This window comes from Diadema antillarum, unplaced genomic scaffold, assembly GCF_040938485.1.
Source record: "Diadema antillarum isolate AM-2024a unplaced genomic scaffold, OU_Dant_1.0 seq00001265_RagTag, whole genome shotgun sequence".
NCBI classification, from domain to species: domain Eukaryota; kingdom Metazoa; phylum Echinodermata; class Echinoidea; order Diadematoida; family Diadematidae; genus Diadema; species Diadema antillarum.
The window spans coordinates 1,296,068-1,310,451 of record NW_027272047.1 but is presented as its reverse complement, the minus strand read 5'-3'; the positions used below and the strand labels follow the sequence as shown (position 1 = coordinate 1,310,451).

At 35.5% G+C, this 14,384-nt stretch overlaps 1 protein-coding gene across 1 annotated transcript in view; it reads left to right on the top strand.

Moving 5' to 3' along the window:
• The first annotated feature begins 10,634 nt into the window (after window positions 1-10,634).
• Window positions 10,635-14,384, top strand: part of LOC139745437 (uncharacterized) — a 134,502-nt gene continuing 130,752 nt past the window's right edge. The window contains exon 1 of the mRNA XM_071655824.1: window positions 10,635-10,997. The gene's annotated coding sequence lies outside the window, so the exon portion shown is untranslated. The remainder of the gene's footprint in view (window positions 10,998-14,384) is intronic.

Here is a 14,384-nt window from a genome sequence, read left to right as displayed (position 1 = left end):
AGTCTTATATATATATATATATATATATATATCTGACCGTGCACCTCAAAACGAACATAAAGTCGCACACACTGATTTTGCGTGAGGACTGAAAATAAGTGAAATGGGTCAACCTAGCCGAACTTGACTTTTTCATATTTTCTGAAAGAGCGGGTCTTCTTTTACATTATGCTAAAATTTTGTATCATAAAACGGGCAGGAAAGTGTGTGTTTTTTTTTTAGCAGTTTATCTCGATTATTTTTGGGAGAATAGTGTGATTAGGTGTGTCTTTAGAATCCCTTTTTCATTTCTGAAAAACCTTGTACACACTCTTCACTTTCAACTCTAATAACTTTTGAAAGAATACTGCTACTGCTTTGAAAGTTAGTATTAATTATGGACAGATTGTGTTAATGAGGCGTACTTAATTTCAGTTTAATCTAATAATTTCTTCATTGTTGTTACTCTGGTGGTTTACGTCCTGTTTTTTGTCCCATTCATCGCACAGCCAGCACGGTTTGGTAAAGATTAAGCGCTTGAATAGACAATGTACTTCAGATCCTCTTTTCTCAGCACACACTTTTCCTGAGTTTGTGCTTTCTTTCCAATATTTAGATAGGTTAGGAGAGTCCATTTTATTTGAGTTATACATCATTTTAAAGCTTAAAGTCTGCTCTTTCAGAATATGGTCTTAACTAAAAATTCATGTCTGGCGACTTTTTGTTTGTTTTGAGGTGCAGGGTCACATATAAACGCTTCATATTAAGAGAAAATAGAATAAAACCACCTATCCCATTTCAACTTAGACGAATGTTTGCTATATACAATCATACGTAATCATTTTATATTTTATCATATATATATATACATGTAATTACCACGCTCTGGTTAACTGGGCAATAGAATTTCCGTGCTAATGCTACAGATTTGCATATAGGAACAATACAATAATGGATGTTGCCTATTAATGGCATTGTTCGATGACATTCCCCCCCCCCCCATAAAAAGTTGAGTCATGATCCGCGTAGAGAGAGTTTTCATCAATTCGTTTTGAGATTATCGATGTACTAAAAATATTTTTCATTATATTAACAATTTTATGGTAATATTGCAGCTATTTTGTATGTATTATGCAAATTAGATGTTAAAGTTCATTCGCTTGAAAAAGACACGTTTTCTTGTTTTTTGTTTTTGTTTTTTGTTTTTGTTTTTGTTTTTGCCCTAGCGCAATCATTTTTGGTTAAGAATCGGGTTCCTAACTTGAATTCTTAAAAAAAATCCAAAAGGACCATTTTAGAGGATTTGAAAAATAAAATTTTACCAGGGTATATAGGCTATTGAATGAACTGCATGCGCATGAAACTCATGAAGCCTACATAAGAATTTGCATACCAATTACAATACATGTACATGTATTTGCATTTACATGTATTTTGATACCACTGAGAAGGGATTCTGATTTCATCTCACCCTCAAAACCTTCAAGTGTATATATCTAGTGTTCTTAACTTTCCTCTCAAGAAAAAGAAATATAAAAAATCTCTCAGTGTTAATATATATTTATCTGCATATTTCAGTACTAATTTGCATAATTATGAATAGAATATACTATTTACCATCTGAGAAACGTTTATTCCTCAAATTGCTACTTCTATTATATGTACAAAATATCAAATCACTTTTTTTTTCCAGCTCGTTTGTAAAGAATTTCTAGAAAATCCGTGTCCGAAACTGACAATTTCTGCGGCTGGGTAGCCATTTTGTTTATGCAAATTAGATGGTCAAGATCGATGAATTTCGCTTGGGAACCGGAGTTTTCCTGACCCTCAAAACCTTAAAGTCTACATATTTAGTATTTAATCCGCCTCTCAAGAAATAAAAAATGTCAATATTACTCTTCCAGTGTTAATGTATATATATATATATATATATCTGCATATTTCAGTCCTAATTTGCATAATTATGAATGAAATATACTTTTTACCACCTGAGAAACGTTTATGCCTTATAAATTGGTAATTCTATTATCTGTACAAACATTTCAAATCACTTTTTTCCAGCTTGTTTGCAAAGAATTGCTAGAAAATGCGTATCTGAAACTGATAATTTTTGTAGCTTGGCAGCCATTTTGTTTATGCAAATTAGACGGTGAAGATCGGTGAATTTCGCTTGGGAACCGGATTTTTCGGATTCAGCATACTCAAATTAGGTAAAAGAGACCGGATCCCAACTTTTACTCAAAAATGCCTCTAACACCATTTTAGAGAGCCCTTTTTCAGAAATCCCACTAGACTATATAGGGTGTTCTAGCGTCACACATGCCGCTATTTAATAGGCAGTTATGATGGACATTCATATTGTTATACTCTTCGACAAAGATATTTTCCAACTTTATAATTTCTTATACTTTTCAACTGCAAAAATGTCATGTAAAAGCTTACGTTATAGCTTCTAGGAGGATATGCCCTTCAAGCAATACTTCTATGTAAAGATTCCTCTATTTCACATGGAGTACTTCTCAATTTCCCGTATTGTTTGCGCATTCTAGAAAAGTTTATAATTCACATGTAAAATATTAAACAAGGAACAAAAATAATCAAAATAAGGAGGAAGGTAAGAAGTAGGAAGACGAGACGGGGGAAGGGAGGGGGAGGGAATTCAATGAATTTCGTTTATGAAGAATACTTGCAGCTGAAACAGATTATAGTGTGTTATTGGATAAGCTATTAGTGAAACTGCCAATTTACGAATCCATGACGAAGTAAAGGAAACAACAACATTAAAAAAAAAGGAAAATCAATGACCTGGGATCTGTGGACGATAACGGAGCATCTTGGGCAACATTTATCAGAGTATCGTTACCGAAATAGTTTTTCAGCTGCCGTTTGTGACGTGTATACTGTTACGTTTCTAACTGCGCTTCAAATTTCTCACGTGGAAATTAGGCGATTACGATTTTATTGATCGGCTGATGGGTGCAAGGGTCATCATAACGTATTAAATGGTTGCAAGTCGGGTATTTCAGAACGGACCTTGATTGCAGTCATTACAGCTGTAATCTCGCCATTTGTTCCTTGTAATTTTGCACAGTACTTAGTAATCAGTTGAAAATTCCACAGTTACTTGTAGCATCGCATGGCAACTCTTTCTGTCATTAGCTATAAAGGATTTTCGCTAAGCTATACGTACGATTATACAAAGTATAATAGTCATCTCCAAGCTGAGCTTTACATGACTGCAATCTGCATTTTCTGTCTGTTATAGTATACCACTATTTGCGATTTTCCATAATGCAGGCACAAAGTAAGTTTGTTTGTTTACACATGCACATTTTTCGTTTGGGGTTAATTATTAATAATCATTTTTTTATGTATCTTATTATTATTTTCGTGCTATTAAATAACATCCTGCCATTTTTGTTGCTGTCGTTGTTGTTGTAACATATCAAATAGTGCGTGAAGAAGGCGCAGAAATAAGGTCCTTCCTTGATTAAAGAAATTAACCAAACATCGTACATCTAAAATCTTTTTTCCGTCTGTGGTCTAAAGTTTGCATTATGTCATAGTCACTTTATAGATTTGAATGGGAATTTTCCTCATAACAATTTTATTTTCTGGATATTGTTAAGAGTGGTTCATTTGACAAGACACTTCATAAACTCAACATAATAATACGAGGACTTGCCTCTCTGTGTGCTGTGTGTGTGTGTGTGTGTGTGTGTTTGTGTGTGTGTTTGTGTCTGTGTGTAGGTGCGTTAAATGTATGTTTGCATTCTATATGGACACACTGGTACACTAATCTTAATCATATGTGGATGTTTAAATTGTATAAGAAAAAGTGGGGAAAATAACTTATATTCAGAACAAAACCAAAAAAAAAAAAAAATGATTAAATCAAAATAAGTCCATTATCAGACAGAGCAAAATAAAACCTTTTGATTGATATCTCAATTCTCACGTAACAAGGATCATTTTTGAAGTTATTATTGAAATATCTCACAGTCTCGTATTATTTTCATTGATTTTAGCATCAGCTATCTCGAATACATCTAGTTTAACAAGGAATGGAGTTAAGTCGTTTTGTGATCAAACTTTTCAAATAGGTAGATTCACCAATGAAAAAAATGCACACATAATATGAATGAAAAAACAAACAAACAACAACCAATAAATGCATACAAAGTTACTTAAATAAATAATTCAATCCATTAATATTTTCTTTAGCAACACAAACATACACACACACACACACACACACACATTTGTACGAGAGAAATATTACACACCATCATCTTAACCTGCCACGCTTGCAACATGGGGGGGGGGGGGCTGAGTAATCATTTAGGCGTTCACTAGAAAAGGAGTGAGCTGTTCTTTTGCTTTTCTACCGCGAAGAATACACGTCCGCATACAAATGATCAATTAGCCGCCAGAGCTCTCCGATGGAGCGAGAGAGGCCCGATGGTGAAACGTACGTCTCTCTCAATACTGAAAGACCGCCTTCAAATTCCATAAAATGCACAGAGACCCGCGTCTAAAGTAGCGTTGCGAATGCGTAGACACGGTGCAAGAAACTATAGATGCGACACGGTTTCTTTCTCACTCATACGTATGTGTTTAACCCCTACTGACACGATTACTCACTGATATACCAGAAATCACGCTGTCACATAACTCCTTGAAACAATCCACTCTACTTGATTACACGAATCTTTATTACAGTTCCTTTGTGTTTGAACTTGGATAGAGTGTTATTGACCATAGGACGCACTCCGCTTTTTGTAGAAACTAAGAAAAGAATATTTTGGTATCATTTCCATTTTTTCTTCGACATAGTACTGAAGGGACCCTTTAAAGAGAAATGGAAACTACAATCATTGGCGCTGATACTGATTACATTATCCTCTTCAATTTCGACTATTAAAGGTTCTGTTTTATCAATCAATGAAGTACCAACAATCGTAAAATAACCTAGGCATACTTTCGTACCTGAGTGCATTCACGTGGCCATGGACCATGTACAGTGTGTAGATCACATGAACAAAATTATCCGTTTGGCGCTCTCCAATCTTGCTAAACTGTAGTATTCAACACATGTAGCTGTTATATCATCTACAATATGATTTCAGTAAAACTTTTTTTGTATTCCCCACCGATAAATTTTTTCTCCTTATCCTTAGTCGAGATAAATATCTTCTGAATGACATTTGTTTAAATGAAAGAAGGACATTCATGAATCTTCAGGCGGTAAATTACTTTTAAATAACCTTTTGTACATTTCAGAGCGAATATCATGGTCTCAACTTTGTCTAAGGTTCCGTGTTCAATTTTAAACAGAGGAGAAGATTATCATTTCAGATTCTTCTGATATTATTACATCTAGAAACCTTTTTGCTCATCAAACCATTAAAAATCAAGAACATAAAATTCTACAACTGCTATGTAGGCCTAATAACAGCTTTGGAATTTCGAAAAACAAACAAGCAAACAGAAAAAACAAACAAACAAACAAACAAACAAACAAAACGAAACAAAAGCGGCAATAGTTTAAACAAGGAGTACCGTGAATACCAAACGAATAGGGAGCCATCGTAGAATACGATCAATTGTCCGGCGATTTAGTTACGAATGCAAAAGCCTATTTCAGCACCAAAGAGTTTGTGTCAGTATTGAGCGTTCGTGTCTAGAATGTGACGACACATCTCGCATATTATATTCCACCTGCAGTTATCGCCCTTATGTAAGGACGGATAGAAAGGATCCCTTTTCCAGCATCATACACGAAGTTTTATTCCAACAAGAGTTCCTTCCTTGGTTATTCTCTATTCAAAATGCTCTTGGCGTGGATTCTCCACTGTCTATCCGAGTATTAAAGCAGGAGAGATAGTCGAATTGAAGGGATTATTAGTAAATCTTTCGGGAGCAGTTCCGTACAAGACTAATCTTACAGGTGTCATTTATAAATGAAAAAGAAAAACAAAACAAAACAAAAACAAAAACGAATGAAAACTATTTAGACACCCCAAGAAACAATAACAACAACAAATCAAACAAAAGAATCAATCCAACAAAAAATGAAACTGCACATGAGTACATTATGCAGGATTTTGTATGTATGAGACGTATCAAAACCCTCCGACGACTTAAAAACGACCATAAGTATTATTAAAGAAGGTGGACAAACCTAACCAGGGAGAGATTAAAGTAGAATACAGTAGTATACTTACGGAAAGCAAAGAGAAAAGGAACATGAATAAAGATAAATGTGTCGAGGGATATCTTATAAACCTGTATAATGAAGAGCAGAGTCTGCTTCACCTTTCAAAGTTTTTTTTTTTCCTTTTTTACAAGGAATTGTTTCAGAATATTTCATCTAAGCTCGAAAGAAGAGGTAAGGTGAAGAGGCAGTAAATCCTGTACCTAGATTAGTCCGATCTCGCGAGCCCACTGGCATTTGTTTAGCTGATCGGCGTATGCATAAAATGTAGGTTGATATCGCCCTCTCGCTGGAGAATTGCATCCAGTGCAAATATGGCGGCATACTTAGCCGCCGCTCCCGCCGCAACGAGTGGTCAAGAGCCCACCAGAATGTTGAAATCGGCACCAGGCGTGTTGCCATGTCGCCGTGCCCATAAAAGCAACTGGTCGCCTAGTACCGGAAGTTTGCCGGCTTGGCTTCCCAGACACGCAGTTGTTACCCAAACCCCTCTTCCTCTGTGTATATTTCTCCGCCTTGTATCTTTAATATCTCAGCATATAATGTGGTGATGGTATCTATTTCACACTTCCGTATTAAAAGCACAGACGGTATCATGATCGTATCTTTGCATTTCCAATGAGATAAATATAATATCAGTTCGCGCCTCACAGAACATTGATCACATAATATGCTTAGTTTTAAAGCCAGTGATAAATCCGTGTGATTTATTTCCTGTCAATGATGTTAACGGAGCTAAAGTCTCACCCAGTTTGAAACATATTTTTAAGTTTTATCGTTTTCATCATCTTTCCTATTTCTGCATTCAAACAATATATTCATATAAAAAAACATGGATAATTGAGGAAACGTAACCAACCCTTTATTCCTTTCTAATGATGAAAAATAGGTCAATATTCAGATATTTTTTTCTTTAACCTTGATTCATTTCTGAGGAGAATTGCATAGAAGGCACCTATTTTTTCAAACCTTGTTACATACTACCGAACTACAACTATTCAAATCATAACCTGTAGATATTCTTCTAAACAAATCCCAACATGCAAAAACGAAAACAACAGCAACAACAACAAATATAACAAATATATTATAAGAGTTCGAGCATTTGCCAAAGCCCTGTGCAGTTCCCAAACTGCTAGAAAACTTGCCATTAGAAATCGTGACATTCCCAAAAGGAGGAATCGTTCAGATTAAGACTAATTGAATCTCATTTTTTCATTGAAAGCTTACCACTCACAATTTCAAAACATATTATCACGTGCTTATCAGGAGCGCTTGCAGCGCAGTGAAATGTATATATATACAAACATGTCTTCATGTGATAAAGTGGGTATTATCATTGCCGTTATTTTACGCAAAAGGTCAACGTGAATAGAGTGACATGTCATCAGTTTAAAAAATGCAATACAGATACGAACCATGATCGTCTTTAATCTTAATGAAGCTGGAGAGACGAGCAGTGAGAGAGGAATATAACCAGAAACAGAGAAATTAAAAGCTGCACAAAAATGAGGCTGGCTACCGGAAATGTTTGTAATGAATAAGATGATGCTCGTGATAACAAGTGACTTTATTTCTCTACCCCAGTAATTCCGTCAGAGTTTATACGGGGAGGCATGGGGGGGGGGGGAAGGAGAGGTGCCATATCATTTCTAAATCATATGAACAAGTGAATTTCTTTGACAACGGTAAAATACCAGATTTCTGATTCATTGAATCTGCAGCTATGTATCCATTTTAGTGAAAGTCATTATAATTATTCTTTCAAATGTGCAGGTCCATGTTAATCCTTTTATTCAATAATGATTTAATATGCAAGCTCAATCTGAAAATTCTCCATGGTTTAGCATAATTTGTTTTTGGTAGTTGTTTTATTTTTCATCTGGGGTTTTCTATGTGCATATTCTTTTTGGGACTTCGTTCGAGTCCATCCGTAATTGAAATAATCGCAACGTTGAATTCTTCTCGTTAAGCCGATTAGCCTTCTATTTCACTTACAAAGCACTGCTTATCGCGAGACTTCCGGGAACATCTGTTCATTTTTACAAATTAACCTATAAGCCCTTATGAAATATTCCAAGTTCCCCGTACAGTTTTGTTTTAGACTCATGAGGGGAGGGGTGGATTTGTTCGAACCGGACGAACAAATTACTGATACCCTCGATTTGCATGTATTAATGACGTAAAATGCGTTTCGCCTGGCAAAATCTGATGGTAAGATACGGTACCCCGCACACTACAGTACTGAAAAGGACACATCTCTTTGCGGGAGACAAAGAAAAGAAAAGAAAATAATGACAAATCTAGTCCTTCTGCAAGTAAACCTGTTCACACAACGTTCGCGTGGGTGATAATGGGTTCTACTAGACAGAGAGAGAGAGAAGGTTTTCTTTCAGATTTCCATGCCTTAAAAAAAACAAACTCAAATCCTTAAGACCAGGATATTTTCAGAAAGCCTTTTCATGTGAGCTTTTGAGTCTCTGAGCTTTGCTTTTAGTGCTTGTGATGGTGGACTTGTGCATTTGATTTGTAAAATTACAAATAAAAGTCGATGTTTAAATCCTGCGAAAACTTTTTCGATTTTTTTTTCTTTAATTCTGTACAATAAACAATGACTGGACCCCTCCTGCACCATCTTGAAAGGTATCAAAGCTGATATCCGGTAAAATTAGTAATCTCATGACACAGAAAACTTTACTGGGGCGATTATTGATTTATTCTTGGAGCAGAAGAATGACCATTTACTCCCCCCCCCCTTGTTCTAGCGCTGCGCAGAAATTGGTTCTCATTTAAACAACTTTGTTGTTTGGGCTGCTGGAATTATATTATCAGTGTTAATTGCTAGTTACCAAAGATTCCAAAGCCTTCATACATAACATTTGAGGACAAATAATATGAGACAGAAAAATCAAACATAAGTGTCTGAATACTTAATTCTGATTGGCTGATAGCTGAGTTATGTTTGATTTTTTTGGGGGGGACTTATGTTTGATTGCAGGTTTTACGCAACAGGGCCTATTAGATGGGTATACCATGATTATCTGCTAGCTATGGTCATTCAAATTACAATCTACTGTAATGAAATTTCTTATAATGCAAAGACGATGAAAAAAGAAAGAAAGAGAAGCTATATGAACATCAATTGCAAACAAGTTATAAACTTCGTCTCCGTTTTCACTCGCTACATTAGCTAATAGCGAAATATCACTTCTATCATTGAGAAAAATGAAATTAGTATTTTTTTTTTGAGGGGGGGGGCAGTTTATGAAAAGGAAATTTACAACAGCGTGTGATGGATAATATATTACTCTAAAAACAAATGTGACGTATTACCATAAACATTACAGTTACTTCTTTTCTATGCGAAAGCGTGAATGACAAATTCTTGTACCATTATTTTGCTAAAGAAAAGTATGCAGTAAAAAGCAACAGTGGGACGAGAATAATCACCACCACCAGACCACCTAAAAGACTATCAAGCATACATTAAAACACTTCTCTAAGTAAAGATGTTATCTGAGGAAAATTGTAGAACAGAACACAACCAAGAGAAAAAAGCATTGTCTTAGTTTATTGTATGCGTCTTTTTCCAACACAAGTGTGCTATTTTTGGCTGCCATATGAGTGTGTTGTTCTTACACAAAACCTGAAATTCGATGAAAGAAATGATTGCATTTATCTGAGAAGGAGAAAAAATACGAACTAATTTAAAGCCACAGAATAGGAAAATTAGGTTCTTTACCGAATATTTCTCTGATTTCATTCGACTCTTACTGATCTTGTTTCAATGTCTTTTTGTCCTTCTTAACAATTTTTTTTTGAAGTAATCTCTCTTGAAAACATTGTGAGAAGAGTCAAAAATGTTCTCCCCATAATGTATGAAATACCGGAGTCTTAAATATCAATGTTTTACGCTCTGTCCATCATAACGATTTTGACTTGAGTTGAAGTTCTCAAAGAGACACCTGACGAAACGCCTCCCCCCCCCCAAAAAAAAAAAATAAATAAAAAATACCTTGTTTCTGTTATCTTTTCGCACTAAAGGTCTGGGTGTCCGAGAGGTGAATCCTGAATATTTCTTATTTTCAAACACAACACAAATAACATGATTATAACATAGCCTATGAGTACACCATGGAAAACATCGTATTAAACAAAAATGGTCCTGCCTTGCCGAGACATATCTAAGAATGATGTGAACTTATCACGTAACTGAAAGTAACCTAAAGTGCATGACGCCCTCAACGCCAGCAATACCAGTTGCCAATTTACTGCTTTTTTTTTTCTCTCTCTCTCTGTCTCTGTGAGATACTCTGTTTCTTTCTCATCCATTCTCTCTGGTCCGTCTACGCATCATGATCCCATTCTATTGTATTGGCTTTTGTTGTGCGTTGAGTTATCTTCCACGCGACGGTGTTAAAACCTGGAGAGCTCGTATAAAAACGACCACACTCTTGCCTACCATTCAAACACTTGCGCGAAACACCAGCGCCGACGGACTTTGCCGGGCAATGCAGAAGTAAGCAGCCGTCTAACCTCAAGTCACGAGTTGGGAGAAAAGAACACATCTATACGGATCCGAGCTCTCACGTAAAGGAAGACCGTTGGTCGGGGTTTTTCGTCTTGACTTTAATGAGTTTATCATATTTTTAGTGCGTGTTGCAGAAGGAAAAATACCACTGCATCCGTCTATGGTGACTATCGTTTGAAGGGAAAGAGGAGAGGCTGATCGCAAAGTTCGGACTTACAGAGAGAAAACTTCCGGTTTTCTTGTCTGGATTTTTGGTGAGCCAGTGGCAGGGTAAGTCTACCATCTTTTCAATGAAATTCATAGTCTCATCATCCATGTATTTTTATATACCTGCCTATCATTTGAATATGACAGTGTGAACGCAACAATATTAAAAATATGACAATATCTTTTACATGCATTTGTCTCTGCAGATATAGTCCTTTTGCGCGATAAAATGATTTTGTTCAAAACTCACAATAATTTCGCGCTCGCGCCTGACTTTTGCTACAAGAAAAAACTTCTAGACGAACCTTTTTTTTTCTTCCACATGTTCTCGGCTGCTGATTTCCTTCGGGAACTATTTCACTTTCTCTCGTTGTATGTCCGTGCTTGCAGCCTGGATCCTTCCTCAAAGTGTTTTTACTTTTCTCTGCGAACAAGAACGATACGTTTTTATAAGTGATATATTATGTAGGAACACGATTTTTGAAACTGAATAATGTCGCACCGTTTGAGTAATTACGCACTTGCACTAACTTATTTTGAGGTTTTGGGTGTTCGTAGGAAGCGTGCGTTATTTCTATGTAAATTCTCAGTTTGTATGCATGAGGTGAAGTGCAAGAAGTGTTTTTCAAAGGTTTCGTATACTCATTTTCCCAGTGTCAATTTAAGTTTTTTTTTTTTCATTCTGGGTTCTATCCAACGGGTAGGTAAAAGTTTGAATAAACACATTTCAAAATCTTGGGATAAAGAAAGAAACAAAAACTCCAAAGTGTCTTTGATAGTTTGACATGTCAAAAACAAGAATGTTGCCAATGAGTGTCCATTTTTCCCCGAAATTTTCATAAACTTTTGAATTTCCATGACAGCCCTTAAAGGGGATGGCTAGTGACTGATCAGTGGGAATCAGCGGGAATGCTGGGGGATGCTGTTCCAATCCTAGTGTGATTCATTAAGAGTACATTATGTATCTATTGATGTGTGAAAATTATTTGCTTCAGAATGGTCTCATATTCAAGTAATGTGCAGTTTAATGTTACTAGGTTAGCATGCCTGTACAGTGACGCGGCGATAAAACTACACATTACTTGATTATGAGACCATTCTGAAGCAAATAATTTGCACACAACAACAGATATATTAGAATGTACTCTTAAATGAATTCCATTAGGATTGGAACAATCATCCCCAGCATTCCCACTGATCAGTTACTAGCCATCCCCTTTAAGTCATCGATGTCTGATAGGCTATATACCCAGTACTCTGAGCTGAGAGTTTATGCATCCATATTTTGACTATGTTAAAGTATGATATCTTAATCCTTTTTTTTGGGGGGGGGGGGGGTGGGTGGGTAATACCGTATTAAAGAAGGTTAGATATCAGTAATCATTTCATATGACTTTCAAAAACTGCATAAGAAACATCGAAATCTGTGCCTATTATGAAAATATAAAAACGTGCTGTATAGCAGTTGTTGTTGATTTAGTACTTGTTATTGCGAAGACAATCTTTACGATTTTCCAAAAGTAGATGGATCTTGAAGCTTACATAATGCTTTCCATAATGGGCTTTTTAGGAGTAGAGTATGTCATTCATGTTATGTCAAGTACCTCAATTCTCACAAATATCTTATTGAATTCTTAGATATAGCACAGCTCATGAAACTGATATCTTCAACCGAAATCTAAAATGTTACATTTCTATCCTTTTCATTTACAAAAGAAAATGTTGCATCGACTACCATTTGTGTAAGATATATTAAGTGTACACGATCCAGAATAAAAAAGATGTCTTATTTCATGATAGTAAATGATTCTAAAAACAAGAACTTTGTTATTAAGTTTTTGTACCTATTTTTTTGAACTACTCGGAGTGTTTGAAATGACAGAACAAAGAAAAGAAATTATTCTGATTACTGAGAATCATTTAGGAAACGAACGACTGTGTAAATTCATTTGCATCTCGACCGAACTTGTCAAAGGAATAATGAATATGTTCTCTTTTCAAAATAGACGAAAATAAAATAAAAATCGTGTCAAGTACAATATTGCATTGAAAAGGTACAACCTTTGTTTGATACAAAATCTAATTGTGTCAAACATATAAGCGTATTTCTCAGGCTGACATAGGATTAAAATTCAACACAACAAGATCATCATGTACATTTTATGAAAATATGATACCAATTATCAATCAATGTACCTTAAAAAATCGGCTGACGTACAAGACAGTCGAAAAATTGGTGACTTTATACAGACCTGATATACGATATCGTGTCGTTTTGGAGGGCCTTGATAAACAATTCACTGGCAAATCTTGGTGTCATACACATTATTTAAAAGATAAATATTTATCTAAAGAGATAAATACGTCATTGTTATTAAAGAAAGCGTAAAGAGTATCTATCCAAGTCCTTGATTCTTGTTTTAGTCCCACGAGCAGGTGCAATATTGTCTAACTAATTAAATACCTTGTGATAACACACACGTCTTTGTTCCTTCCTGGGTTTTTGTACAATATACATACTCACCTGTTCCTTGCACACGCGTTCGTACACGCGCGTTCTAGACGCAGTCATATCTATAACAAACCAACGACAACAGCAACAATACAGAAAGACCACAAGCTGCTAAACTCAATGACCAGTTGAATATATGCCCTCCAACCAACATTATGTTTTTTCCTCGTGTAAGTGTGTGTGTGTGTGTGGTGTCTTTGTGTGTTTCGTCAATTTTTCGTTGTTTTTCAAAAGAATATTTTTGTACAGTCTAGTTACTGTATAACGGTAGATGTCCTCGTTTCGAACTATCACAAATGTTCACGTAGAATGCGTTCACTTCACTACGTAATCTACGTCAGGATATTGAGGACTAATATTTGAAACAAACTGTTCCCCCAGAAACCCCCACTACATGAGTTCCTCAATATGTAAATGTATATATGTATATTCATATTAATAGTATACATATACAAAAAATATATACATATGTTATAGTGCGCATAATACGCTCTTCAATGTATACATTTATTAGGGCTAGGACGATTACGTAACATGTACACGGTTGTTGAGAGGAGAACAGGCAATGTTATTAGTTCATGGTATTGTAGTTGGAGCGAGTAGAAGTTAGTAAACACTGAAATGTCATTTACTTTTTTAATAAACGACTTGCAATGAGCACTTCAAACGGATGTTACGTTCCTTGTTTGAAGAAGTAGAAAATTGCACTCATTTCCCATATTTTTCTGTAATCAGCGAGGAAACTGACTGAAGAAGAACAAACAAATCGTCATGACGTCTTCAAAGATTATGTTCAAGAATAACTTAATTCCATATTTAGAACAAAAAACTGTTGAAAAAAAAGATGATTGTCTCGGTAACCATGGAAATGATACTATTGGGAAATGCGTAGTTTGTATCATGCACATGTTTTGTCCTTGGTGAGCAGTGAAGGATAT